This window comes from Felis catus, chromosome B3 (assembly GCF_018350175.1).
Source record: "Felis catus isolate Fca126 chromosome B3, F.catus_Fca126_mat1.0, whole genome shotgun sequence".
Lineage (NCBI taxonomy): Eukaryota > Metazoa > Chordata > Mammalia > Carnivora > Felidae > Felis > Felis catus.
In genome coordinates, this window is record NC_058373.1 from 36,355,692 (window position 1) to 36,382,155 (window position 26,464).

The following is a 26,464-nucleotide window of genomic DNA, read 5'->3' on the forward strand; positions in this document are numbered from 1 at the left end:
CTTATTTATCACTTGGTCCCCAGCCCCTGGAACTTGGCCAGACTCACAGCGGACATTTGGTAACTGTTTGGGGGAGGCGAGGAGAGAGAACTCGACCGCCATTCTCAACTCCCAGCAGAGTCGTGGGGGGGGGGGGGCAGTGAGGGAACTGTAGAAGTCAGCCCTGGTTGCTGTTGAAGGCAGGCAGCGGGCTTCCCATCTGGGCCAAGCCACAGCCGGTCACCCCTGCTCCCTTCTCTTCCCATCTCACTGGGGCTTTTACGGAGTCGAGAGTAGATAAGGCAGACGTGGGAGAGTTCCAAACTCAGGAAGAATCTAGGCCACAGGAAGCAGCAGGTGTTCTGCTGTTAGTTCAGGAGAGCCTCAAAGGAAGGGGTGACTGGCAGGTGGCTCCCCTGTTAATACAATTTTAATCCACAACTTGGCTCTCCAGAGCCAACTCCTCAGCAAAGCCCCAGAGACAAACAGAACCAAACCATAAACCTAAAGCAAGATTCTCAGGGCAATAAGATGGGGGGACGTGGGGGCTAGGAAACATTACTCACCCCCTGGGCTCCCTCGGGGGGAAGCAGAGTTAGATTCAGTACTCGCCTGGGGTGGCCGCGTCCTTGGGCAGGTGCAGTATGTGGCCGTGTCTCCGGGCCCCTGTCAGGGCCTCTGCAGGGGGACCTGGGCTCTGTGATGTTTAGGTGGAGCCGGTCTCCTCTTTGCAAACAAATGGTGCGTCTCTCCAATTATGCACTTCAGCACCCGAGCCTTTGAGCCTTTGGTGGGGACGCTAAGTGAAAGTGACAATCAGCACACGCATAATGATTCACAGCATTTGTAATGGGTGAGACACATCAAGAGACTAGGGAGAGGCAGGGAAGGCAGGAGGGATTTCTGTTCTCAGCCGGAGATGAGCGTGGTGGTCGGCACCTCAGTACTCAGCAGCCTGTCAAGTCCTACCTCAGGCCGTGTCAGGAACCACAGAGGCGCCTTTCAGAAGTTTTGGGATCCAGCCAGGGGCAGGGAGGAGGTGGGAGAGAGTTGGGAATAGCATTTGAAATGTCTGCCGGAGCCCATCCCCATGGCGCACAGGGGCAAGATCTTGGCAGCCGTGATCTCAAAGAGGTGAGGGAAGAGCCGGGTGTCAGACAGGCCAGGGTTCAAATCCCGGCTCTACCCCAGCTAGGTCTGTGATCTTAGACAAAGCATTTGAATTCCCCAAGCTTCTGTTCCATCATCTGTAACAGAGCTCATGTCCCTTCTCTGAAGCTGTTGGGATTTGGATTAAAAGAAAGGAGGAGCGCCTGGGTGGCTCAGTCGGTTAAGCCTGCGACTTCGGCTCAGGTCACCATCTCATGGTTCATGCGTTTGAGCCCCGCGGCAGGCTCTGTGCTGACAGTTCGGAGCCTGGAGCCTGCTTCAGATCCTGTGTCTCCCTCTCTCTCTGCCCCTCCCCCCCCCCCCCCCACGCTCTATGTCTCTCAAAAATGAATAAATGTTTGAAAAAAAAGTTAAAAATAATTTAAAAAGAAAGAAAGGAGATGGCCTGGGCCACCTGGGTGGCCCAGTGGGTTAAGCGTCCAACTCTTGATTTTGGCTCAGGTCATGATCGCGCCGTTCGTGAGATCGATCCCTGAGTCTGGGGCCTGCTTGGGATTCTCTCTCTCTCTCCCTTTCTCGCTGCCCCTCCCCTGCTCTCAAAATAATTAAATAAATATTTTAAAAAAGAAAAAGAAAGAAAGAACATGGCCCATAGGGAAGGAGGGAGCACAGCTTGGCCCACTGGAGCTGCCCAAGGAAGTTCCCTTCCCTCCACCCCCCCCCCCTTCACAGGCTAGGAGCATGCCCCCCCCACCCCCATGCCCTCCTCCCCATACACTAGACAGCCTAGTTTCTCACAGCATGAATTACCTAGGAATTCTCTCGCATCTAGAATTACCTAGGAATTCTCTTGCATCTAGACACTCTGTGAGTGTGTGCTTGGCAGAGCGGAAGCGGCTGGCTTGAGGCGCTGGTTGGTGGGTTCCAAATATTGGCTGTCCTCTGTGTAAAGCAGAAATTCTAATTTGCCCTAAAGAATGGCCATCCAGCTGCCCGGAGGGCCTCAAGCTGGAGCAGGCTGGGAGTAGATAAGAGTCTCTCCTTTCCCATCACAATTTTATTGACTGTAATCGCCTCTCTGTCCAGACTTCCAGCCTCCAAGTTTTCAGCTTCAAGTGATTCATCTCAAAGGCCACCCCCATGGGCCCCTCATCTGCTGTTTAATTGGAGAAGGGGGTGCTGGAGGCCCCAGAGCCTTAATTGCATTTGTTAATGGGTAGGTGCAATTATCCCTGCCACACTCCTGCACACTGCCAGGCAGACAGGAGATGATTAAGGGGATCTTTAAAACTCCAGCTCCCTACAGCCCTCTCCGCTAATTGAGCAGTGGAGGAAGCGATCTTGAGCTCCCCCACTCCTTTCTTTAAATTAACTCCTGGCTCCCAAGTCCTCCTCAGAGCAGTGCATTGGCCACATGGCTCAGAGCGTTCTGTTCCAACCCCATCTGTCACCCGTCACTTAGGCACAGGGCCCAGCCAGATCATCAGTGGGTCCATCCATCACCCATGGACTGGGAGTAGCAGACTGGGGCTGGGGGGTACCTTTACGGCCCCCAGAGGGTGATATCATCCAAGCTGATTTAACTGAGAGGTGACCTGAGAGTGGCCCACTGTCCCCTGCCTTGGACCACCTGTGCTCAATCTGGACTGTCACAAGTGCCTAGTGACCGGTCCACCGTGCCCTGATTTAGTGTATTCTCCACCTGGCAGCCAGAACAGAGTGATCAGCTTGCATCATAAACAGGGTCAAGCACTCATGCGAAAAATGCCTTAACACCTTCCCACCTTTCCCGCAATGCAATCCAAGCACCATGGCTGACGAGGCCCCCGGGGGCCTGGCGCCTGGCACGCTCTCTGTTCTCAACCTGTATCCTCTGGCCCTTGGCTACTAAACTCTAGCCACACTGGTCTCGTCATTCCATTTCCCAAACACACTGAGTTCTTTCCCAGCCTCAGGGCCTTTGCACATGCTCTTTACACTTCTGGGAAGAATTGCCTTCACACCTCTTGTGGTCAGCCCCTTCCTATCCTTTAGCTCTCCCTTTAAATAGATGTTGCTGAAGAGAGGACTTCTGTCCTATGACTGCCATATCTTGATTTCCCGCTTCCTTATTCCTTTTTTTAAAAATACTTGTTTCCTTCAAAGCATATATTACAATTTTCATTCTGTTCTTTTGTTATCTATTTTTGCTGTGGTTTGGGTCTCACTAGACTATAGCTCCATGAGGTCAGGACCTTCCTTTAGTTCACTGTTGTATCCCACACGCCTATCGGAGTGCTTGGTACTTCCTCACTCATTGAACAAACATTTATTGAGCACCTACTATGTGCCAGGCACTCCCTCAGGCATGAGGGATACAGCAGTGAACAAACAGGAGAGAATCCCTGCCCTCCTGGAGCTTATATTCTAGAAAGGACAGGAGAGGCAGGCCATAAACAATGACTATAATAAGTAAATTGTATAGAATATTAGAAGGTGACCGGACTTTTTCTGTCAACCAAGGCTGATGCTAGACAGTTGTCCACGATCCTGGGAATTAAATATTGGGTAAGAAGCTAACGAGAAAAGGAATGTGTGTGTGTTGGGGTGCTGAAGGATGATCAGTTAACAGGGTGGACATAGGTGCATTTTGTTCCCATGAAAGCAGACAGGTCAGCTTACACCTTCTTTCTTCTGGGTGCCCGTCTCCTCACTGCTGCTGGCCCTAGCTTTTCTCAGAAGTGCCCCCTCTATGCATCTTCTATACCCTTCTTCATTCTCCGTAGGAAGTCTCCCACCCTGCATGCCCATCACCACGGGATGGTCAGGGGAACTTGGGCTTTGGCCTGCCTGGCATTCGTTCCCCTTTCTTCTGGAAGCCGCATCCCGAGTTTAATTTGGAGACCACTCCCGACCCCATGAGATACGGGCTTGGTAGGACTGTCGATCACAGCGTCTGCCCTCTCCCGGCCAACAGGTGGCACTGGCCCCAGGCCTGAACCCGAGTCCTACGCGGAGAGACAGGAAGATTTCAAAACAGTTTATTCATTCCGACGAAATGACTGTCCATTCGTTCCTGCTCCACCCCGGGTCCTCAAAGCCGCCTGTTCCTGTCCTTATCAGTCATGTGTCTCACTTGTTTCTTTCTGGAGCTGCACCACCGTCCTTCCATCCACGCTTCCTTGTTCACCGTAGTGGGGGCTGGTCAGTTTCAGTTGCTGGCGGCCAGAGCCCCTGACCGGTGTTGACCGCCGCTGGCCGCATCAGTGCAAACGGATGTGGCTGCAGATCAGTGCTCTTGTTGGCTGGTGGGCGAACTGGGGCTAGAAGCCGATGCCTTTGGGCCTCGGTTTCCTTGCCAATAAAATGATAGTAACAGCGCGTTCCTCGCCGGACTGGATGGAGGTGTTTGCCTGTGAAAGTGCCCGACGGCCCTCTCCCCTCGTCTTCGCCCCGACCTCTCACACAAGTCCAGGAGGAGGAGGAGTGAAGTGGTAGAGGCGGCAGGTCCCCACAGAGGTTGCTATGGGAACCCCAGCCACATGTGCAGCATCCTGGAGTGGCGGGGGGGGGGGGGGGGCGCAGCTGCTGGGGGGCTGGCGGCAATGACTCTGCGCTTTGGGGCAAAAAGGCCCAGCTGTTCCCGTCCCCCCAGGTCCCAACTTGGCTCGGTTCACGGGACTCAGAACAGAGCAGCTGTTGAGCTTGGGGAGAAGGGAGGGGGACCGGACTCTCCGTGGCTCTCGCCTTCCAGTCTCGGGGGAGGCTGGGAGGGAGAAGGCGTGGTGCTCAGCTCAGAATCCTCGGACGGCAAACAAGCCTTCAGAGAGCCGTGTAGTCGATCAATCCCACAGCGAACCACCAGTGAGTCAGTCCTGGAAGCCCGGCACTAAACTGAGTAGGCAGTGAGGGGGACGAGAATCAGAAAACAGTGGTGGGAAGACCTTAGTGGAAATAAAAATAGACGCTGGCAACAGCAAGCTTGGCTATTATTGATGGAGTTCCGACCATGCGTTAGCCACTCAGCCCAGCTCTTTACATGCATCCCGGTGACAGCCCCCACCAGTAACTGCAGCAAGATGCCCCTTCACCCGCGCGGAGGCAGAGCTCAGAGAAGTCACGTGCGTGCCCGAGGATCACCTAGCCGGGCGAGATCACCTCGTGTGAGGTGAGCATCATACAGGCCAATTCATTCCCTGGCCCGCACCCACAGTACGTTTTGGGCTTCGTATCAGCCATGCTGGGAGCTCCACGGGAGAGGCTGGTGTGCACACCGGTGACAGCGACACCGGTGAGGGCCAACCAAACGCCTGTGAAAGCGGTGGGGCAGGACGGCGGCCGTGCCTTGAATATCGGGGTGAAGTGGAGAGATGCGGGTGAACTGGGCCTCGAGGGATGGCCGAGTGGTAGCTTAGCAAAGGAACCACGAGGGAAGCCGGGAGGAGGGAGCTTCCCGCGGCGCGCGCGGTATGGTCGCAAGTGTGGTCCAGGGCGGCCTCCTGCAGGAGTCCCTCGGCTGGAGCGCCAAGTGCGTGGGGCTCCGTGCCAGCTCATGCCACGAGCTGAAGCCAGATCGCAAAGGGCCTTTTCTGGAAGGCCAGAGGATTTGAACTGCATCTGGGGGGAATGGGGAGGCGGCAGACGGGTTTTAAGCAGCGGAGTGATGGGATCAGATCTGCCCGATACCCACACAGCCCCTGCTCTTGTGTCTAGGGCCAGAAGAGAGGTGGGGACCCTGTGGCTGTCGTCCAGGGGTCCAAGTGGGGGGTAAAGGGAACCAGGGCCGTGGGAGGTGGGGAAGAGGGACGGTTAGGTGAGACATTCGGGGAGGGAATCAGTAGACCCTCGGGGGCAAGACGTTGAGGACAAGATTACGTTCTTTGCCAGGAACCTCTGGGCGTGTGTGCGTCTGCCTGTGACGGTGTGCGTCTGTTTACGTGCGTGTCACGTGTATGGTGCATGTGCGTACGTGCACGTGACGCTGCTCTCTGGACGCACGCTGGGGCTCGCACGCACCTGTGTCCGTGAGCTTCCGGATGCTCTCAGGCACATCTGCACGCACGACCGTTATCTGTGTGTCTGTCTCATGGTCTGTGTGTCCACCTGCTGCTCCCAGTCCAAGGGCGAAGCCCCCGCCTCTCACGCTCTGGGCTCAGTGGAGCGCTCACTCAGTGGGGCACTCCGTGTGCCACGCACCTCCAGTGACTTAAGCTGTAGACGCTCCCACTGCTAAGGCGAGATGCACCTTCTGTCCCTGTTTGATGCTGCAACGTGAACCCTGAGGCAGTTCTTCAAAGGGAGTACTGGGGGTGGAAAGAAAGGAGGCACACGTCAGGATTAAAACTGCGAACTGACCGTGCCCCTGCTCAGCCCTGGCCCAGGGACCTTCCTCCACAGACAGGCTGTGATTTGCAGCTGCATTTCCCCCAGGCCAGGATGAGGGGCTTCTGGGAACCGGTGATGGGCAGGGCTTGGGGAGGGGAGAGAGCTGCCCTCCCAACCCAGCAAGTCCCTTCACCAGCCGCCAGCCGCGAGCCGGCAGGTGGAATGGGCTGCCCATAGGGGCTGAACAGAGGAGCCCTCCCTTCCTTCCTTCCTTCCTTCCTTCCTTCCTTCCTTCCTTCCTTCCTTCCTGTCCTCCTCTTTAGCTCGCTCCCTTCCTCTCTTCTCTTTCTCCCTGCCCTCCTCTTCCTTTCCCTCCCTCCCTTCCCTGCCCTCCTTCCCTATCCACCATTTCCGGAGGACTTGGAGGCTTGGCACCGACTCCCATGTGTGTATTAACTCTGATGCTTAGTGATGGTGTGATGGCATGATGGCGGGCAGGTGCTCCCCTCTCACCTCGCAGGGTCGTTAGAATTATGTGAATTCAGGCTCCAGTGCACAGCACAGTGCCAGGCTCCCCGGAGGAACTCAAATGGCAGCCATCCGTTTGTGCAGTGGATCAATAAGGCATCTCCCCATCAAATTGGCTTTACCAGTCAGAGACATGGTCAGATAAACAAATAGTGCAATAAGAGTTTTACAAAAGGTGGGGGGCTAGGGTGCTTGGAGGAGGCTCGGAAGAGGAAGGGCCACCCTTCCTAGGAAAGGTATAGGATCAGGGAGAGCTTCCTGGAAGAGGTGCCTCCTGAGTCTTAAAGGCCGGCCGGATTTCACCGAGTGAGTCCGAGGTGAGGGCATCCAGGTGAGGGGAGGATTTTGCGGAGGTGTGGGAAGGAAACTACAAAAGCACCACGGTGCATCCGGGCCTCTGGTTCCGTGTGGGGAGATGGCCGCGGGCTGCAATGCGAGGCAGGTCTGTGAGTGAGGCGTGCCCCGGGGAGAGTTTAACCAGATGACCAGTGCTGGGCTGAGGGGTCTCAGAAAAACCTTTCCAGGCCGAAAGAGCTTTTCCACTCAGGTGGCAGGCTGCCTTTGGTGGCCGCCCACATGCCTCTTCGGGTGGGGGGGGGGGCTTGCTGGAAGGGCTGTGGCAGGTGGCCTTCAGCGGTCAGCTCCTGCAGGATGGCCCTAGCTGCAGAGGGGGCTGTATGCCAGCTCCCCCCGCTTCCCCCCGCCGCAGCCCACATTCAGGGAGCGACCGGTGCCAGAAGCTAAGGATCTGGCCGTCGTGGCCCAAGTCAAGACAACTCTGAGGGGCTGATCCAGCCCCAGGACTTCCCTGAGAGGTCAGCTGAGGCTGTCAGTGGGCCCGTACTGCACTGTGACCTCTGCCTCTGCCTCCCCTGCCTTCCCTCCCTCCCACCGCTGTGGATCCCAGGGGCTCCCTAACCAGTGGTCCGCTGTTATCAGCACTCGCGTCCATCTGAGTCTGCGGCTGAGCCTTCAGCCTGAACGGTGCCCTTGCAACCTTCTTTCCCACCCCGCCTCTTTGTCTAGTAACCTTCCTTTTTGTTGAAGTGCCACATGCATACAGAAAGGTGCAAAGCTCTTTGAATTATGGACAACTCAAATCCTTGCAAAGTGAACCCGGCCCGTCACCGTTGCCCAGATCAGGAAGCAGAATTTTAGCACCCTTGCCCGAATCCCTTCGTGCCTGTCTCCGTCCTGAAGGTAACCACCGTCCTGACTTCTAACACCATCGGTAGATTTAAGGTTTGCTGGTCTTTGGCCCTTAAACTAATGTGGTCACCTTTAGAAGAATGTGTCTTTTTTTTTTTTTAATTTTTTTTTTCAACGTTTATTTATTTTTGGGATAGAGAGAGACAGAGCATGAACGGGGGAGGGGCAGAGAGCGAGGGAGACACAGAATCGGAAACAGGCTCCAGGCTCCGAGCCATCAGCCCAGAGCCTGACGTGGGGCTCGAACTCACGGACCGCGAGATCGTGACCTGGCTGAAGTCGGACGCCTAACCGACTGCGCCACCCAGGCGCCCCGAATGTGTCTTCTTTTACTCAGTGTTACGTTTGTGCGATTCACGGTGTTGCAGGTGGCCGAAGTTCATTCATTCTCACTGCCGCACACATTTCCTGTGTCTAAATTTACCATATTGTATTCATTTATTCACCGCCCAGAGTAGTTTGGGTCCTTTCCAGTTCGCGACGATTACAAATAGCTCTGCTGCGAACACGATTGTACAGGACTTTCGGTGTTTTAGAAACTAGTTTCTGTTAGGTGTATACCCAGGCTCAGGGTTTTGGGGGTCGGTCTGAGTATGTCCATGTTTAGTGATATTTCTGAACTGTTTTCCAAAGGGGTTATGCCACCTTCCTCTTTCACCTGTAGCTCATGAGGGCTCCAGTTACCCCGCACCCTCACCAAAACTTGACATGACCTGTCTTTTTAATTTCCATGGTGGTATGATTCTGATTTCAGTTTCCGTGATGGCCAACGAAGCCGAGCATCTTTTCATGGGTATTGGCTATCTGGACACCCTCCTGTGTGAAGCCGCTGCTCTAAGTCTTTTGCTTATATATTCACTGTTTTTTTTTTTTTTTCCTTATTGATTTGTAGGAGTTCTTTATATATTCTGTATACAAGTCCTCTGTCAGATCCCCATGCTCCTTTTTTGAAATTCAAATATCCCCAAGAGAGGGGTGGGGGGATGGGGCGGTGGGAAGGAGGAGGATGAGGCAGCGGTGAGGCCCAGCATCACCAATACCTGAATGGTACCAAACTTCTTTCTTCCCTCTCTGAGCCTGGGAAGCCCTTCTAGAAAGGAGGCGTCCTCGGTGAGGCTGCATTTTCCTTCCTCCTACCGGTCTTCTTCCAGCTGGGAGAAGCTGGGATATAAAAGAGGAGTCACAGAAGAGCCAGCAGCAAAGATCTGGAATTTTCACAGTCAGGAAGAGGAGCCGAGGGAAGAGTCTGACCTCCCCCCCTCCTTCTGGGCCTGCACTAGTGGTGAGCAGAGGACAGGGGAAGGATAGCAGGAACACCCGGGCTCAGGATGCCTCGCAGTGGCTTCTTCCAGAGAGACAGTGACTGAGTCCAGGGGACACTGGAGCCCAAGCGGATTGGAGAAGGAGAAGGAAAGACCGGGGGACCAGAATGTCTTGAGGGGAGATGTGACCCCCCCCCCAATGTACAGGATTCTATCCTCTTCATCCCCAGATCCCTGGCCCCTTAGCAACAGGGGCCCCTCTCAGAAAGTAAGGGGCCTGTGGGGCTTTCTGAGAGGAAGCCCAGTGAGGTGAGGGCCTGGGGGGGTGCTCATTAGTGTGGGTTGAATGAATGAAGCTCAAAATGGCACGTAAATGACAATGGCACCGTTTCTTGAGCGCCTGCCCTTCGCCAGGCACACTCACTTACTAGCAGCTCCTGTCCTAAAAAGAAGCACCTCCATTTTGCAGAGGAGAATAAATAATTTGCCCATGGTCACAAGGCCGTAATTCGTCCTCAGCTCTGCCGGACTCTGAAGTCTGTGTGCTTCCTGCGAAGCTGCACAGCCTCTGATTAGGGGGCCCCCTATCTAGTCGCCCCCCCCCCCCCACACACTGCAGAGAGCAGTTTACCAAGGTGTTCCCAGCAGGCAGCGCGCTTCTCCCTGCCAGGTGTGGGAATACGAAGCCCGTAGGCGGGGCTCCAGGAAAAGAGGAGGGGATAAAGGGGAAATCAAGGGCTCTCTCTCAGGCTGTATGTTACCTGCTCTCCTGCCTCCCTCCCTCCCTCCTTTCTCTCTCTCTTCCCTCTCTCTCTCCCTTCCAGAACACTAACTGAGCCCTACTGTGTGCTAGGCCTGTGCTAGGGCCAAAGTGAAGAAAAGAGGCACAAAACCTTGCCCTTGTGCAGCCTATTTATGGTCAACTGGCGAACACCGGAGACGGTCATTCATCAAATGACTATGCAATCGCAACGGGAGGTGGGAGGGGAGGGGCTCACGTGTGCTTCCTTGGCTCCTTCTGCAGCAGATGTGCCCCCAGCATGGGAGGGGGCCCAGTGTCTGTGAGTTCTGTTCCCAGAGGCCTCTGTGCTGCAGGGGGAGCCAGCCATAGGCTGCTGTTGCCAAGCACCCTGAAGACATCCTTCCCCTTCCTGGCTTTTGTTTTGTGAAAACACGTTTTCAGGGGAATTATGCTGCATTGTCTGAGGGATGCGGGGCTTGGAGGGAGTGGGGGTGGGGGAAACAGCTGGAGGAGAGAATTGGGAGTGTCTCCCAACCAGAAAAGGGTCAGGCTTGGGAGGTGGGGAGGGTGCGCTGGGGGACCTTAGAGGGGGAGTGGTCAGCCCCATCACACAGGCTTCCAACACTGTCAAAGATGCAAACAATCCCTCATACGCACAGATGCTTGGCAGGGACACCATGGAGCTTCTAGTCTTTGGGGTCTAGGAAATTTGGGCATAGCTATTACCTGTGGCATCCACAGCGGAATGGAGACTGGAGTACCTAGCCTCAACAGTGCATATTCCATAAGGCCCCGGAGACCCTTGCTTGAGTTGAGGGGGATTCTCAATGTCAGCTAAGGTGGAGTTTCCCACCCTCGTGGCCACCTCCTCCGTTCCTCACCTAGAGGTCCCCAATTTATGTTCAAACTCCTGGCCTCTGAACTATCATATTTTTGTCTAACTACGGTGGTTGACTTCCAGCCGGGATCCATATCTGCTTTCCAGCATCTTCCGCCACCTGCTGGGGCACTGACCGGGGTGACACCGGGGGAGGAGGAGGGATGGCACTATTCATGGGGGATTTGTAAGGATTAAATGAGACAATTCACGTGCAGCGCTTAGTACAGCGCCTGGCGCACAAAAGTGCCCGATAAACATTAGCTATTGTTATTAATTACCTCTCCAGGCAGAGTGGGAAGTGGAACAGAGGCGCGGAGGGGCACGGCACGCTCAGATAGTTGGATCACCAACAGCTGGTGCAGCACGGGGCTCAGGGGATGGTATCGGACGCAGGAGAGTGACCCAGGACCTAGAGCACGTATGGGATCACATGCACCATGCCAGCGGGTTTGCGATTTCTCCCTGCAGGCCATGGGAAGTACCAGCGTTTTATCAGCAGGAACATGTGCTTCAGAGAGCCCACTCCGCTGCAGTATGGAAGATGGATCTGAGTGGAGAGAGACTCTGGGCGTGTTGTTACCTGCCGCTGACCCTGGTTTATGAGGACGGCGCTTCGGCATCTGAACAGGCAACATAAGGAGAAAGGGAGTCTAACCTACTTTCCAGCAGCATCTCATTTCTAAGTGAGTAAGCAACTTTAGGATGTTAACTGTACAGTCAGGGAAGTGATACAACAGCAAAAACAACAACAACAACAACAACAAAAACCCGTAAAGAGATTGCAAGTGTGGCTCTGCAGGTGACAATGATTCAGGGACACAGAAGTGTCAAACTTTCCGAAATCCTGACACTTTTCCTCCCATCGTATGTTCTACCCACTGACCCGAGGAGACCTCTCCTTCAGCTTGTGCGTTAATTAGGACTCTGGGTAGCAAGCAGCAAAGCAAACAAAACCTTTGCTCAAATGGGGCTGGGCAGTAAAGGGAAGTTACTGACTTGCATAACTGAAAAGCCTAGAGGTAGCTGGCTTCAGGTGAAGCTTGATCTAGTGGCTCAAACAGTGTCATCGGAGAATTGGCTGCTCTCTGTCCTGCTATCTGCAATTTAGACTGCCTCCTCAGGCCTTAGACAATCTCCAGCCACCCCAGGCTTCCTCCTCACAATTATGAATGGCTGCACTGGTGCCTGATTCACACCCTTACTTTACTCTTTCCAAGGCCGGATGGGTGCTGTATGTGTGTGGGGTCTCTCTTCTGGGAGAAGTATTCCTCTAAGAACAGCCGCCCTTTCCTCCCCTCACTCAGTCCCTGTCTCCCTGCTTTCCATTGGCCTTGAGAGCTTATACGGCCCTCCCTAAACCGAGCCATGCGGTAGGGCTGGGAGACACAATTGCCCAAGGACGGACCCTCCTCACTCAAAACACATGAAAGAATGACAGGAGAGGAAGGGTGATTTCCTGAAGGAAACTGCCCTCAGAAGTGGCATATGGACACAGGCCACCATGACATTGGTTCTCCCTATGTCCTTAGCTTCTGTGACCACTCCTTCTAGAAACTGGGGATCCTTCTCGTTTCCCATCCTGGAGGTATGAGGGTCCTCACAGTGCTGTCTTGGGCCTTCTCTCTCCCTCTTCCACGTCCCCTACCCACCCAGTTGTTGGCTGCTGAATCCACACCGCCCATCCAGGTCTCACCCTGTGCCATGAGACCACGAGTCCAACTGCCTGCTGGACCCGCTGGGGCCTGAAACCCAACGTCCCTAAAACCTGACTCATTCTCACCCCCACCCCCCAAACCACCCGCTCCAAAACTGCTCTGAAACCCGGTCAGCCTTGACCCTTCCTCCCTCTCTCCCCCAGATATAACCAAGCCCCAACTATAAGTCTCCGGGGAATCCATCTACCTCTTTCCAGCCCCAGTGCCCAGCTCATGTTAGGTGCTCGGGAAGCACGGGGTGACCGATGGCTTCTGATTCAGCCAAGGCCACACCCCCTATTCTGCACAACCACCTCAGTGCTCCCGCAGCCACCAGAATGGCCTTGCCACGAGGGCAGGGTCTGTATTGTCGTAACTGCTGCCTGAGCAGAGCCCGGGACGGTGCCTGGTGCTTAAAGATCTCCCCAGGACTGCGTGGATTGAACACACGGACGGATGGACGAGAGAGAAAAGAAAAAGGGACTGCCTCCTGGGGAAAAGAGTCAGCATCTGTGAGGCCCTGTGAGGCGGCCAGTAGGGCAGAGGACTCTGAAGGTCCTCTGGGTCTCCAGATCCTGGGATCCCCTCAGGCTCGGTGCGGTGAGGCCCCATGACCATGGGAGCAGTTAAAAGCTGAATCGCCCCGTTTCTTGTTTGAATTCATCAGAAAACGAGCCTCTCGAGGCCAGGGGCTCTGGGAACAAAGCGTGCTTGTTCTTCCCCCGCCCGGGTCACGGTCACGGGTGCTGGGCATGTGGGTTAATGACACCTAGGATTTCAGCTCCTGCGGTGACATGAAAACGTGTATCGAGGAGAAGGCAAAATGGGCCTGCTGGGCTGTAAAAAGCTCACCAACTTTATTAACCTCCTGTGACTTGGCAGAGACGGTAAGCTGGTGGCAAACACACGGATGTGGAAACAGACGTGTGGCTCCGCGACTTTGGTTTTCTCTATGAGGTCTCTGTACTTTTCTAGACAAAGACTCGCGCTTACCTCTCTCCTGCTGAACAGGGGCCTCCTTCTGCCCTCGGCAGGCTCGGAACAAAAGGGAAAGGAAGGAGAAGACTCTGTTTTGTCGTGTTCCTGCCTGGGCCAGTTTCCACGGACACCTTCCGAGCATGATCTTATTTAAACCTCACGGTAACCTTGAAAACAGACATCTTCACCTTCCTCCTTTTTATAGAGGAAGAGACAGAGGCCCAGAGAAGGCCCCCGATTGTCAGAGGCTGGAGGGGTTGGCGAGTGTCAATACTGCACCCTGCGTGCAAATCTGTTTTTCCTATAGACCTCGTCACCAGGCTGATTACACGGCCATGGTTAGATTTTAGGGTCTCTGTAACCTGCATCACACATGTCAGAAGCACAGGGGACGGGTTGGGGGTGGGGGGTTCAAACTGCCTTTGGCTCTGGCTCCCGAGGAGAAGCCTGAGTAGTAAACTTTACAGAACAGTCCAGGTTTCACGTTTGCAAGAAAATAATACATGCGTACCATGATAGATTCTCTGCCTGATTTCTCCATATGAGGCTCACCTTCTATTATGCTGCTTAAAACTTTTTCTTTTGCTTTTTTTAAATATTTATTTATTTCTTTTGAGAGACAGAAAGTGAGCAAGAGAGAGCAGCAGGAGAGGGTCAGAGAGAGGGAGACAGAGAATCCCAAGCAGGCTCCACACCATCAGAGCAGAGCCCAACGTGGGGCTCGATCCCACAAACCACGAGATCACGACCTGAACTGAAACCAAGAGTTGGATGCTTAACCAACTGAGCCACGCAGGCGCCCCTCTTTTTCTTTTTAATATGGAGAGATTCCAAGAAGAAAACCCAAAGTGAGCCAATAAGCTCCCTGGTCAGGTTGGACTTTGTGGACACTAAACTTATTGTGGTATCATTTCACAAAATACACATGTATCAGATCGTCATGTTGTACGCCTAAAACTTATATAATGTTACCTGTCAATTACATCTCCATAAAACTGGGGGCGGAAAACCTAAGTATAAATTTAGCAAATTCAAACAGCAGGAACATTTTTAAAGTTAAGTACTATTACCTTCTCTCTCTCTCCCCCAAAGGCAATCTTTGCTAACGTTTTCTTGTGATTCCTTCAGCAAAAAAGAACACATACGCGTAGGACTGTATTTTCTTTGTGACAGGAGTAGGGTCACATGATACCCCTGAGATGTTCTTTCTTTACCTTGTTCTTTTTCACTCTGTACCACATCTGAGAGGATCTTCCCACTTTAGCACCAGACCATCCACCTTCCTTTTCCTGAGCACATGGTGTTCATTTTCTCTGCTCGTTTGAAAAACCTGGTTTGGGGTCTTTTTCCCCATCAAACTCTTAGAACTTACAGAAGTCAGTTTTCGGTCAACTTTAGGTGTTACAAATACGTTGTCCTCATTTTTCACTGTATAATCTCAAACACATGTTCGCATTTCTTGTTCCTAGAGGTAGCTCAAATGATTGCTTCACAAGGACCAGGAGGAGGGCAGGAAGGGGCTGTATTTGTTTTCTACTGCTGCCGTAAGAAATTACCACAAATCTGGTGGTTTAAAACCAGTCGAATTTACCGTCTGAGGTTGGCAGTCTGAAGTGGGTCGCGGGGCTACGTTCCTCCTGGAGGCTCTGGGGGAGAACCTATCTCTTTGCCTCTTCCAGCTTCTAGGCCCCCCCCCTTGATTTCTGGCCCCTCCCTCCAAGTCAGCATCATAGAGTCCTCTCCTCCCTGGCTGTTTCCATCCTTACATCCTTCCTCTCTATTTGAGCCTCCTGATTCCTCTTAGAAGGATCCCTGTGATTACACTGGGCCCATCCAGATAATCCAGGATAATCTCCCCATCTCAAAATCTTTAATCACATTGGCAAAGACCCCTTTGCCATGTAAACTGTGACTATGTCCAGGGATAAGGACATGGACATCTTTTGGCGGGCGGAGGAGGGGTGGGAGGAAGGGTTGGTAGTATTGCTCCAAAGCATAGCCACCCCTCCTCCATCTCTGGCACTCTAGAACTTTCTACATGCAGTGTGACCTAAGCCTCAGTACAGACCTCTTCCTCCAACCCCATCTAAAAGGGGAAGCCTGGGGCACCTGGGTGGCTCAGTAGGTTAAGGGTCTGACTTCGGCTCAGGTCATGATCTCACAGTTTGTGAGTTTGAACCCCGCATTGGGCTCTGTGCTGACAGCTCAGAGCCTGGAGCCTGCTTCAGATTCTGTGTCTCCTTCTCTCTCTCTGCCCTCCCCCACTTGTGCTCTGTCTCTGTCTCTCAAAAATAAATAAATAAGTGTAAAAAAAAAGGGAGGGGTGCCCTTATTCTTCAAGGGCTGGCACATCACCGTGTTTGTTTCTCACCCCAACAAACCCCCCTCCCATCTGGCACAGGGACAACTTCTGGAAATCAAGCTCTTGGGCTAAGAAATTAACTCTCCCAGCTGGACCTTACTCCCTGACCAGGCTCTCAGCTCCTGGAAGTTTCAGCTTTTGTTGTTTTGTACCCAATATGCCTGTTGTGGTACCACCTGCTGTCAGAGAGAAAAGAAAGGAAGGGGGCTGGAAGAAAGGGAGCGGTTGCTTCTCTGCAGCCCAGCGGGCCTCCCTCTCTCTTCCCTCCTGCTCACCTGGGGCTCAGCTTGACTTCTCTCTCCCCGTGGGTGCCTGGGTTTTCTAAGGGCCACCTCGGAGCAGAGACCTTGCAGGAGGATCTTGCCCTATTTTCCATCTAGCTATCGGTGCCCTGGTTTCTGTTCTGCACAATGCTGGGGCCACCACAGGAGCAACAGGGACACTTGGTATGAAGCTGAGCGTCTTTCGGGGTTCTGCTGGGGGTGGAAGGGTGAGGAGGGCAAGGGGTGGTTTCCGGCGTAGGGAAGGAGTTCAGATATTGCGTCTTGTTCAGGTACTTCGTCTCAGAGGCGGGGTGGGGGTGGGGTGGACTGGATGGCCCCTCGGGGTTGCTACCAGTCCCATGTATCCGTAACTGCCACACCCCCACCCCGGCAAATCTGCCTCTTTCTCTGAAACCTCCAGATTTGAGACCTCCCTGGGCAAGTGGCCATGGAATTTTTGTGCCTCCTGATTATAAAAATAGCACATGCCTCTTATTATTAAAAAGTTGACAGTCTCGGGGCGCCTGGGTGGCTCAGTCGGTTAAGCGTCCGACTTCGGCTCAGGTCACGATCTCGCGGTCTGTGAGTTCGAGCCCCGCGTCAGGCTCTGGGCTGATGGCTCAGAGCCTGGAGCCTGTTTCAGATTCTGTGTCTCCCTCTCTCTCTGCCCCTCACCCACTTGTGCTCTGTCTCTCTCTGTCTCAAAAATAAATAAAAAACATTAAAAAAAATAAAAAAAAAGTTGACAGTCTCAGAAAAACATAAAGAAGCAGGAAACTATGATACCCCTAACCCAGGTATCCAGGAGGAACCACGGTTGACCTTTTAGCCTATGTCCTTCTAGTCTTTCTACGCATATATATTTGTAACTCCGCATATATATTTGTAACTCCTGTGAGAGGCTTCTTTCTGGGGTCTTCTGGGGAGGGGGCGTCTGGAGATTCACTTAGGACCTCCAGGGATCCCTAGTAGGGGGTTGCTGGCCATGTTGCTTTGGCCCATGCCACCAGGGAGAAGGTTGAGCAACCTTTCTCAACAGCGGTCCTGGGACCTTAAAGAACATTTCAGTTCCGTACTGGATGACAGCAGAAGACCGTCTCCAAGTCTTACAGAATGGGAGTCCTATTTGGAGGGGGTGGGAAGGTGGTGTAGGTATCTCGTGATATTCCGCGCCTCCGCCCCCTCCCCCCCCCCCCACCCCAGCCCAGGAGCCCTCCTGCTTGGACGTCTTTCTCCTCTCCTCTCTTTCCTGTTGCCCCTCTGACGCCGCACCTCTTCCTGCTCAGAAATCCAGCTCATCCCCTTCTGGAACAACCTCTCTCCCTGAAACAAACCAGAGACTCTTAAATCCACTCCTGTACCTCCCACGCTCCCAGCTCCTGGCTCCGAATGACCACGGCTCGTCTCCACTGCTGCCACCGCTGCTCCTGTCTGGAAGACAAGGGGGCCTCTGCAGGGGGGTGCAGGGGATGAGGGAGGAGCCCTGTTCTCTGAAGTGCAGGGACAGAGGGGGGCGGGTGGAGGGTCCTTCCTCCAAATCATTGCCGCTTCACCCAACAATGTACCTATAATACAACATGTCTCACGAGCTCAAGACTAATTCTTCCAGGAACAAAAATACCCACAACCATACAAATAATATTCGACACACATAAGAAATTAATATTCTTCCTATTACTATACTCGTAACGCTATTTCCTGTGAGCAAACTGCCTGACCTTATTAGCTCGAGAGAACATTTACCTCCTCTCTGTCAAGGTTAGATGACAAGATATCCTTCATTAACTTGACAAAAAAGCATATTGCTTTAATTGCTCAGAAAGGAAATTGGGGTGGGTGTGGGGTGGGGGGGATGGGTGGGGCGAAAAGTCGCCCTTTCAGTCTATCACACACATATTTTTAACCTACTTGAAAATACACAATTTTGTATCTTGCTTTTTTTCACCATGTGATAAACACTGTCCCCCTATTTAAAAAAAAAATTCCCCAAACACCCTGTCTTACATAAGCACCATTTAAAACCATTGTGTAACATTCCATCGTAGAACAGAGCCTGGGCTTTTTAGGGGCAGAAAGTCAACATCCCAGGATCATTCTTGCTAAAGTAAATCCTTAAGAGCCCTAATAACTAGCTTGGGAATTGCTGGAGACTTTCCAGAGAAATCACTAATAGGGAACAGCTTACGTTAAGTTGGAAAGGCTGTTCCAGGATATCAGAGCTGTGTGCAAGACAGCTTGAGGCCAGCCCTGCTGTAACCCGAGTGAGCTGGGTCAAGAATCATATCCTAGGAGGGGCCAAGGTAAAAGTATTAAAAAAAACAACAACAAAACCAAACAGACACAAAAGGTACTCAACCTGGGTGATTGTGGCAGCAGCCATCAACCGTCCCCCAGGAGTAGAATCAGTGACATTTCATCTTGGACACAGGCAGACAGCTGTATTCCTGGATGGGAATGAACAGGCGTAGGAGCAGGAGATTCCTAATTTCAAGCTCTGACCATCTCTGAGACTAGGTAGCCCTCAGTTCTCAACGCTGACTGAACATTGGGGGGGGGGGGTGGGAAGAAAAAAAACAAAACACAAACCCAAAGAAAATGCCCAGGACTTAATCACAGTCTGATTAAAAATAAAAATCAGATCCGCCCCCGCAGAACCCTAGGGAAAGCCAAAGCTCTCTGTTCAGTTTGTGCGTCTTAGATACCCTAGAATGCCTTTCTGAAGGCAGGGGGGTGGACTGTATGACCTCCAGTATGTGTCACATCCACCCCCACCAAGACTTGGCAGCAAATCCTGGGATGTCAGGAGTATTTTTTGCCCATTTTTTTTTTTTAATTTTGCAAACCTATTTTCAAGTCTCGTCATCCAGGAGACTTGGTTAATAGGACAGAAATGTGGGGGTATGACAAGGAACTCTGACTGCCTTAGGTCTTCCCAGGTGGGTCTAGCAGTCCCGAGTTTCATCCAGATATCTGCAGGGGACCTTCCAGGGAAGTGATGGGCTGCTCACTGCCCCATTAGGATTCCTCTGTTGTCTTCCCAGAGGGCCCAGCCTGACCAGATGTGGCCTGGAACTGGGCGGGAAGCCGCGGAAGAGGAAGCTAGCTCCCTGCTACATCACAAGCGGCTTCTGGTAGCCAGCCCTGAAATGGTCCCCCACACCCACTCAAACATGCAGTCAGCCAGTGAAAGTCATCCACACTGCCTCCAAAGTCTGTCTTGGATCCACTTCTCTTCCTCTCCAACACCAGCTCCCCAATGTCGAGATGATCTCCTCACTGGTCCACCCACCTCCAGTCTTTCTGCCGTGGGTCTATTCCCCACGTGCCACAGCCAACGTGATCGTTGAACTTCTGTTTCCAAGATGGTGTAAAGGTAACAATGCCCCCTTCTGTTACTGGAAATAATCCAAAACCAAAAAGGAACTAAAAGCAAAGCACTAACTCCGTTTTTAGTAAAAGTAGAACCTAAGACACAAAACAGGCGGAAGAGTGACCCCCAAACGATGGATCTTCAGCAGAGGCGCTCGTAGGAGGAGGCGGAGAGAGCACACCAAACTGCCAGCTTGCAAAGAAGGTAAGGGGCGCACCTGGACGAGCAATGCAGCGAGCCCTCGTTTGCAACAGCTGGAAGCAGGTGCACGTGCTGGTGACACGGGTTCTGCTGGACCAGGACTAACCATACTTGTAGGAAGTGGTTTGTCTCTGTGGCAACAGGGGAGGAGCGACTTTGCACGCTGGGAAGAGCCTCGCCATTGGTGAAAAGAATTCAAGGCTAAGTGCCCTTATATTGCCCCCGGGTCATAAGGAAAATTTAGCCCACCTGGAAGACAACCTTGTCCACTGTCATAGAGGAGGCGCAATGGGAAAGGAGGAAAAAAAATCACCTGCTTCAGTGACAAGTAATCTATACAAAACAATGACAAGAAAAAAAGGAGGGGTGGGGGGAGAAACAAACAGCAGGCAAAGAAGATACACCAAAAAATGTTGCCACAGAGCAGATGAAAACTCTAACCGCAAAATGAAGAGAATGTAGGGAAGCAATCGCCTCCGTGAAGAAAAATACAGACCTTAGAGATCCCGGAAGAGGTCATGAAACAGTAGGAGGAAATGGATCCCGAGCCGGAGTGCTCAGAAAAAAAGACAACCATCCAAACTTCATTCTTAAAATAAAGTCTAAAATCTGAAGGAGTAAAAGGGACCATAAATTCTGTTAAAAACTCAGTGAAAAATAGCCAGAGGAGTACAAATTACAGAAATGGATCGGCTGGGAGACAGTAGGTATGAAGGACAAAAAAAGAGCTGTTTGTATGTGCGTGAACTACTTCTGAAAGATCACACAAGAAATTGATCGGATGGTTTGCCTCTAGGGAGGGGGTGGGGGGGTGGGAAGAGGGCAGGGATGGAAGGGAGAATTTCCACTTTTCTGCCTTTTAAGAACGTTGACTTGCATGAACATAGTAGCTCTTCAAGAAATATTCTCATCCGGCAAATCCCAAAAGCCCCCAGCACACATAACGCACGCACATTTACCAATCTGATCGTGTTATTTACTCCGCTCCCTGAAAACCTCTGAATGGCTCTCCTTGCTGTTAGGATAAAGAGTGTACATCCATCTCCAGATGGCTTAGCCGTAGGGCGACCATAGAATTTATTGCGCAACAGGGCAGCGTTGAGGTGGGACGGGGGTCGGTGCTACATGTGTAACCTGAGACTAAAGTTGCCCACCTATGCAGGTGGTCACGACCTGACCCTTGCAGCCCTCTCCAGCCTCCACGCTCGGCCCCCAGCTCTCTGCGCCCAGCCACACTCCAGAACCCTCCACGGGGCTAGCCCTTTGGATCTGAATGTACCTCTCACCACTTCGCGTATTTTACTAATTCTAAAATGCATGTTTCCCTCTCTACGTTTGTACGTCTGAAATTAGAACAGGTCTTACAATCCACAGCGTGTCCTAGTTTTATCCGAAGCAAGCTTGTTGGTGGGCCCTAAATGAATGGCACATCCTACAACAGAAGGCACATGTTATCACTCTGAACTGTAACTGTCTCGTCCCACGGCTAACAGTAGTTACATGGTAAATAAATTCCACAAGGAAGCAGAAATTTTCAGGAAAAAAAAATCGGGTGGGGTTAGGGGATTTTCTCTTGAAAACTTCTGAAAGTATTTTTTTTTTTCCTGAATATGACTGGTTTTCTCTAGGTCTTTCAGGTCTCCAAATAACCCAAACTTGATTATAGAATGAAATCAAGTTCCATATCAAATACATCTTTATGTTTCTAACAGCAGGACTTTTGATCTATAAAGGAAAGTGAAATAAAGGTGAAAAATATATATATATTGCTATTGCAGCATCTCCACCTCATCCTTGACTTGGGTCACAAGGTAGAAGTGACAGGGGCGCCTGGGTGGCGCAGTCGGTTAAGCGTCCGACTTCAGCCAGGTCACGATCTCGCGGTCCGTGAGTTCGAGCCCCGCGTCAGGCTCTGGGCTGATGGCTCGGAGCCTGGAGCCTGTTTCCGATTCTGTGTCTCCCTCTCTCTCTGCCCCTCCCCTGTTCATGCTCTGTCTCTCTCTGTCCCAAAAATAAACGTTGAAAAAAAATTTTTTTTAAACAAGGTAGAAGTGACAAAGTGCAAAAGAACATGTTCACTCATTCAAGAAACGTCCACGGAGCATCCATGGAGCCCCCATGATGATCTGTCTGCCCTTGGTTCCATACTGAAAACACCCCAACAAAATAAGACCAAGTCTCCTCCCTGCAGAGCTTACAATCTAGTGATGGGTATGAAACAGGAACATACACAGAAGTAAAAATATGACATGTCAGAAGTGGTGGTTATAATGATGATAATACACTGACTGGAGATCTCCAGGGGAGAGACTTGGCGAAATTATTTGAAAGAATGTTTCAGTTGATTCTTGTGATCACTGGCTGCCTCGGCTGTATTAGAGGTTTTGAACTTAGGCTGCAAGTTCATGATAGAATCACATGAAACGCTTTCATGTGTACCACACCTGGGTCCCTCCCCTAAAGATTGTGATTTAATCCATCCGGGGGAGCCCTGAGCTTTTGTATTTATTTAAAAGCTCACCAGGTAATGCTAGTGAACCGCAGGGGTTGAGAATGGAGGGCTGTTGCAGTCTCAGGGATGTTTGGAGATCGGAATTAGGAGCTCGCTCCTCCCAGGCTATCCACTCCTGCCCAGGAGTCACGATTAGGCTCTTACACCCACCTGCCCACCCGTGTCCAAGGCTAAATGTCTTCAGATCTACACCCAGGGACAGACTGATGGCCAGCTGGAGTACTGTGCCTTCGCATCTGCTTTTATACTTCTGCTTCGGCTCCTCCTTGGCTATGCTTCCTGTACAAAGCCAAGTCTGGGAGGTGACCCCTACCATAACATTTCAGTCAGGCCCTAATGCCTTCTGTGCACAGCTGTGACTGCCTGGAGGACAGTCCAGTCCCCGAGCACAGGTTGCTTTCCATTAGCAATTTCTTTGGAAAGTCCCCGGTGTAGAATTTCCATTAGTGACTCCATTTTGAAATCCCATCAAGTCTACCAGGTTCTATGCCAAGAACCCAATATATAAACACCCTAACAACTCCCTCTTAAAAAAAAAAGAAAGAAAACAAAATGTTTTCCTTTTCAGATCAAAATTTCCAAAATTCTTCTATCCCTACACCTGGCCTCTGAGGGGGATTGAAGAGGGAAAAGATTGGGGTCCCAGGACATCCAGGTGAGAGGAGCCTAGCTATTCTCTTTTCTTACGACTCGCCTCTGAAATCACTCCCACCCTGACATGAACTTGCAGGAAAGCTCCCCAACTGGCCTTGGCTGGAGCTGGGTGACGTCTGTGAGCCTCAGTTACTCCATGTGTCGGTATTATTGAGAGAATCAGGGGTGCGGGGGCATCTGCGTGGCTCAGTCGTTGAGCGTCTGACTTCTGCTCGGGTCGTGATCTTACGGTTCGTGAGTCTGAGCCCCATATCAGGCTCGCTGCTGTCAGCCCGGAGTCTGCTTCAGATCCTCTGTCCCCCTCTTTCTCTGCACCTCCTTTGCTTGTGCTCCCTCTCTCACTCTCTCTTTCTCTCAAAAATAAATAAAATGTTAAAAAAAAACAAACAGAATGAGCAGTGCCGGGACTGAAGCCGCAAGTACCAAACCTTGCACATAGTAGGCAGTTCTGGTTGTTATTACCTCCCTCTGCCTTCCAGTGTTTTTCTTCTAGAGAACTGATTGTGTCCGGACTGTTTTATGTCATTGCTCAATGAGCTGGAAACGGCAGCCGTGCTGATTAGAATGCTGGTTTGCAGGGAACAAACAGTAGTGTTGACATTTGCAGAAAGCTTTCTCGCTAAACTTTAAACACTTTGCAGATCTAATCCTGCTGGCATTGCCTGTTAGTGATATTTCTATGGCTATGATGGACGCGCCGAGTTCAATCAGACACCCGGGGAAAGGGCAGGATAATTGGTTTCCTTTAGGGTTCCAGCAAAGGTAGGTGGATACCAAGTTCATTTTAGCATGAAGGAGGCTAACTTGTATTGAGCGTTACCTGTCTGGCACATAGGAGGAGCTCAATAAATGTTGACAAGCTGAATAATGTGAAGGAATGATTAATTAATTGCATAGGCCAGAACGAACTCTGCATTTTTATTGGGTACTATCTGTTCTATATGCACAAAAGGCTAATTTCAAATATTGATGTATTTATTTGAGCACAAAATGGCCACCTTCTCGCCATGTTCTCATATGGCCTTTCCTTGGTATACGTAAAAGAAAAAAGCCATCTGGTGTCTCTTCTTTATTTTTCATGTTTTGCTTATAGATTTATTTTGAGAGAGAGTGAGTGAGCAGGGGAGGGACAGAGATAGGGAGAGAGAAAATCCCAAGCAGGCTCCACACTCAGCACAGAGCCCGATGCAGGGCTCGATCCCACCACCATGCGATCCTGACCTGAGCTGAAATCAAGAGTTGGATGCTTAACTGACTGAGCCACCCAGGTGCCCCTGGTGTCTCTTCTTATAAGGACACTAGTCCTATTGGATCGGAGGCCACCCTATGGCCTCACTTAATGTTAATTAACTTCTTACTTCCGATTATAGCCACATGGTTAGCGCTCCAAAACATGAATTGGTGGGGGGTCAGGGGGAGGGGACACAAACGTGAAGACCCCAACATTACCCTACAGTGCAGTAAGTCCTGTGATGGAGAAAGCTCTGATTGTGAGCTCCTTAAGGCTAACTGGAGCTTTGGAAGGGTTTACGCAGGGGAGGGAGTAGCAAATCATAGCCCAGCGTTCTGTTTCATCTCAGGTGCCCAGGGAAGTTGGTTCAGTAAGGCTGCTGAGATGGGGGCCCAGCCTGCAGGGAGGAAGGCGGAGGAGGAACCCCATACTTGGCGCGTCTGACATCCGCAGATGCCTCAGGTCTGCAGTCCCCTGTCCGACACCAGGTCCAGAGACCCCTCCATGTCCCCTTCTCTTGCAGAGGCCTAAGCAGGGTGGGGACAAGCACGGCGGCCAAGAGGCCAGATCCCAGAGCTGGAGGCCAGCTCCCTCCCTTGCACCTTGTAGGGTTGCAAACCGGCTCGAGCCTCTCTGTGCCCCCTCCTCCAGTCTCTGGTTTGTGCCCAAGGAAGGGCCCAACTGAGTCTTCCCCAGGCCTTTATGCAGAATCTTCGTGGACTTCCTGAGCCTGGGGACTCTGGGGCAGCCGCTGTCCCCGCAGGGCAAGCAGTACAGCACGCCCAGGGGACTGAGAACGCCCCACACCCCACCCTGCTCCAGGCTCACCACCGCACCCCTTTCCACCTTCTCCCCTAATGTCCCTCAGCCACTCTGCGTGGCCTGCACCCTGCCCTTTGGGTGTAGACACCCTACCCCACCCCTGCACCCCCTCTGTACCTCAAACCCCACAAGGGGAGCACGGGGTCCAGGGACAAGGAGGGATCAAACCAGGTAATTACCATCCTCCTTCTCCTCAACAGACCACCCTGAGCACCACTGCGGGACGGCGCCCAGCGAGGGCAAGGCCACAGAGAGGTTTCCTTCCTGTTTTCAGGTCAGGTGCCTGTAGTGAAGACTCAGTGGGTTGTGAAATGCCTCTCCCTCTCCTCCGCTTCCTTCCATGTCCTGTCTGCCTGCCTCTTTCTCTTTTCATGATCTTCCTTGTTCCATCACACGGGGGATACACAACCGCATTTTCAGGTAAGACGCTGAGACCATACATGATTGAGGTTACAAAGCAAAGCGTCAGCACCCTGCCGTGCCTCCACCTCCCCCACAATCCCCCTTTCCTCCTCCCAGGTGGAATCAGTGCCAGAGTTTGGTATGCGCATCTCATCCCCGTAGCTGGGGGGAAGTTCCTGCACTTACACATATGTGAATACACACGTCTGCCCGGTATATACAAATATGGCCTTCTTACCTATATGCCTACGTGTACACGTACCTACGTATAGCTTTTGCGATGCTTTGATGTAATCGAGGCCATACCATAAGTGTTCTGCAACTTGCTATTTGCCTGTGATGTGTTTGGGGGAACCGTCAATCACAGAACACACAGGTCTACACGGAGCCCTGTCTCGTCCTAACGGCTGCACGTTCCAACCTGCAGATTTCTACAGGTTTTTTAACCTCTCCTTATGGACAGTTCTGGGGTTTCTTTTTCTTTTTTTTTTTTTACTTTTTTTTTTTTTACATTTATTTAGTTTTGAGAGACAGAGTGAGACAAAGTGAGAGTGGGGGAGGGGCAGAGAGAGAGAGAGAGACACAGGATCGGAAGCAGGCTCCAGGCTCTGAGCTGTCGGCACAGAGCCCGACGCGGGGCTTGAACTCACGGACCGCGAGATCATGACCCGAGCCGAAGTCGGCCGCCCAACCGACTGAGCCACCCAGGCGCCCCCGGGGTTTCAAAGGTTGGTTTTGGTATCACAAACAAGGAAGTGACGACTATTATGATCAGTTATCTGTCGCTGCCTAGCACATCACCCCAAAACTCGGTGGCTTAAAACCATAATACGTATTTATTATCACTCACGGTTTTTGCCAGGCATTGATCTGGGAGCCGCGCAGTCAGGTGGCGTCTGCCTCCGCATTTCTCACGAGGCTGCAGTCACTGGGTTGTGGGGGGCGGGGGCTGGAGGGTCCC

General features: G+C 52.0%; 1 long non-coding RNA gene across 2 annotated transcripts; it reads left to right on the forward strand.

The window, feature by feature from the left end:
• The first annotated feature begins 5,504 nt into the window (after positions 1-5,504).
• On the forward strand, positions 5,505-25,967 carry LOC123385876. 2 transcript variants are annotated; one of them, XR_006599059.1, is made up of 6 exons: positions 5,505-7,238; positions 7,948-8,121; positions 11,483-11,697; positions 22,963-23,049; positions 24,629-24,741; positions 25,302-25,967. It is a non-coding gene; the product is annotated as an uncharacterized LOC123385876 (long non-coding RNA). The 2 variants fall into 2 exon arrangements; XR_006599058.1 differs by having other exon boundaries at positions 5,505-8,121.
• Positions 25,968-26,464: the final 497 nt, after the last annotated feature.